The sequence below is a fragment of the Lathyrus oleraceus genome, chromosome 7, assembly GCF_024323335.1.
Source record: "Lathyrus oleraceus cultivar Zhongwan6 chromosome 7, CAAS_Psat_ZW6_1.0, whole genome shotgun sequence".
Lineage (NCBI taxonomy): Eukaryota > Viridiplantae > Streptophyta > Magnoliopsida > Fabales > Fabaceae > Lathyrus > Lathyrus oleraceus.
The window spans coordinates 542,887,869-542,891,227 of record NC_066585.1 but is presented as its reverse complement, the minus strand read 5'-3'; the positions used below and the strand labels follow the sequence as shown (position 1 = coordinate 542,891,227).

Here is a 3,359-nt window from a genome sequence, read left to right as displayed (position 1 = left end):
CTCGGGTTAGGTTGGGGCTGTCCAGGAAATGTACCAGTTGGGGCAGCAGTAGGCGCTTGTTGTTGAGCTACTTGTGATATTTGTGTTTCCAGCATTTTGTTATGGGTAGCCAGGGCATCTACTTTACTTGCTAATTGTTTAATTTATTCTCCAGTGTGTACATTCTGGTTTAAGAAATCTTTATTGGTTTTTTGTTGGGAAGCTATAAAGTTTTCCATCATGATTTCCAAGTTGGATTTCCTAGGGGCGTTATTATTAGGCATGGATGGGTTCGGTTTCTGATATCCCGGAGGTATAGCTGGGGCTTGATTTGAAGATTGTCCGGGTGCGTATAAAGCGTTATTACTCTTATATGAAAAGTTTGGATGGTTCTTCCAATTTGAGTTATAGGTATGCGAGTAGGGGCTTCCTTGAGCGTAGTTTACTTGCTCCGCTTGGATTCCTGTTAAGAGTTGACAATCCGTAGGAGTGTGACCTTGGATTCCACAGACCTCGCAATTCTGAGTTATAGCAACCACGGAGGTTGGAGGTGATACATTTAAACTTTCAATTTTCTGGACCAGAGCATCCACTTTTGCATTAACATGATCAAGGTTACTTATTTCGTACATGCCAGTTTTCGTTTGAGGTTTTTCCACCATTGTTCGTTCGGTTCCCCACTGATAGTGGTTTTGGGCCATGCTCTCGATAAGCTGGTAAGCATCAGCATAAGGTTTGTTCATTAGTGCACCACCTGCAGCGGCGTCTATTGTTAACCTTGTGTTGTACAAGAGACCATTATAAAATGTGTGAATTACTAACCAGTCTTCCAAACCATGGTATGGACAAAGTCTCATCATGTCTTTGTATCTTTCCCATGCTTCGAAAAGAGACTCGTTGTCTTTCTGTTTAAATCCGTTTATCTGGGCTCTTAACATAGCTGTTTTGCTTGGCGGAAAGTATCGGGCAAGAAAAACTTTCTTCAACTCGTTCCATGTGGTGACAGAGTTGGAAGGAAGAGATTGAAGCCATCTTCTAGCGCTATCTCTTAACGAGAAAGGAAAAAGACGAAGTCGAATTGCCTCTGAAGTGACACCATTAGCTTTAACAGTATCAGCGTATTGGACAAATACGGATAAATGAAGGTTTGGATCCTCGGTAGGATTTCCAGAGAATTGGTTCTGTTGCACTGCCTGCAACAACGAAGGTTTAAGTTCGAAATTGTTTGCTTCGATTGCGGGTGGAGCAATACTTGAATGCGGCTCATCTTGTGATGGAGCGGCGTAATCTCTAAGAGCACGAGTTGGTTCTGCCATCTCGGGTATCGAAGGGAAAATGTTTTTGAAATCAGGAAGTTCTACAGGAGGGAGATTGTTTGCAGCACGATATTCCCGAATTCGTCGTAAGACTCGGAGATATAGTTCGATATCGTTGATTCGTAAATAGAGTGGCTCGCCTTGTGAACGAGTGTGTGGCATACAAATCAACGATAGAAAGAAAAGAAAAAGAAACCTTAGTCTCTACAGGGTAACAGAAGAGTTACGATATCGATTAAATAAAAGTCCCCTGCAACGGCGCCAAAAACTTGATCGCTCGACTTCGTGAGTCGAATTTGGGGTACAAACTGCAAGTGCACAGTTCTATCGCGTAGTTTTAAAAGATATCGATCCCACAGGGACTTATGAATCGATATACCGTTATCTAAGGTTACTTAGTAAAGCTAAGGTGGATAATGTTTGATTGTTTGGGGGAAAAGCTAAAAACTAAACTAAGACCTAGATTAAATATTAATAAAGCGGATATCGGTATGTAGTTCGTCGTAATTAGGGAATCAATTCTTTGTCGGTTTCCTGGTTTTAAAATAAATCTTTTCAGTTGACTTTATTGATTAAAAGTTTTATCTCAAACTCTCGCTCTGTTGAATAAACCATGATTTTATGTTAATGTAGCTGTCACTTATAATTAAGTCAAAAACCATTTTTTGAAAACAATAGAATCCGTAGAAACTCTTTTTAAGAAAACACCGACCGTTTAAACACCCTTATCTCAAACTCTCGCTCTGTTGACTTAGGTTATATAATTAAATTCGAATGCTTAACTCTCGTCCTCACATTCAATCTTTAAAAATACTTTTTGGAAAAGATCAGAATTTAATTAACTCTAAAACTTGCTCTCGCCCTGATCTAGAATTAATGTCTAATTTACACTGTCCATTTAAAACCTCAAACTCTCGCTCTATTGATTTTAACTTCTTTATGTCTTTTACTTTCGTAAAAACCTTTGTTATTAACCCTGTAAATTGAGACCGTAAAAAGAGTGATTTTAATTTTAAATTTAATTAAACCGACTTAGTTTTGATTCCTTATTCCGCTTACTTTACATACCGATATCTAAGCGAATTAGCCAGACATGCTAAACAAACTTAAATACTTATCATGCATAAACAGACTCATCCCAGGAAAATAATATAAATAAATAATAAAACAAAGCATTAAATAATAATTAAAGAACCTGAATGAGTTAAACAATAGTCTTGAACACTCCACCACAAGCCGGTAGGATTTGTTCTTGGATTCTTCAATTAAACAACAAATTAAAACGAAGGAAATAAAAACTAGATTCTAACGTAAGGTTAGATCCGGTAAAAAGGTACACAATAGTTTCCGGTGTAGAAACTATTGTGCGAAAAGAATTAACTAAATGCTAAAAAGGAAAATAGAAATTGCAAGGGAAATAGTGTAGAACTCGTAAAAATAATAAAGAAACAATGCCTAAGCTGCTGGAAAAGAAAATATGCAAAAGCGAAAACGGCAAAGAAAAATGTGGAAAAGCGTGGAACCCTTTTAGGTTTGGAAAGTGGCTATTTATATTGGTGCCTTGAGTAACTGCCTCCGCTTCAAAGGTCTTCAACGTGCATAAAAGTTGGGCGTGGATATAGGGCTCAACTCTCCCTCAACGTCTCTGAAGCGTTCCTTGCGCCAAAAATGTAGGGGAATGGTGTGACGTTCGTCACACCATGTGTGACGTCCGTCACAGGAGTGTGCAAGGCGTGACGCTCGTCACGGCCTCTGTGACGTCCGTCACAGACACATCACCTGTGTTTTGTGCTTTGGGCTGGGCTTTGATATTTGGTTCATTTTCTCTCCTTTTTGCACCTCCTTTTCTTCCATTTTTACTTGTGCTTCAAATAAACCACCTGAGACAAATAGGAAGAAAATACCGCGTAATATCTAATAAAATGAAGTGAACTGAAATAAATAATAATATAATTTAATTGAATTAAGTCCTAAAATATGATATAATTTCATGTTATCAGTAAGGTACCAAATACTTAAGTGATTTTGGGCATATTATAAGATATGGGCCAAAATACACTTGAG

General features: G+C 38.2%; 1 pseudogene; it reads left to right on the top strand.

The window, feature by feature from the left end:
• The first annotated feature begins 810 nt into the window (after positions 1-810).
• On the top strand, positions 811-910 carry LOC127109474 (uncharacterized; annotated as a pseudogene).
• The last annotated feature ends 2,449 nt before the right edge of the window (positions 911-3,359 follow it).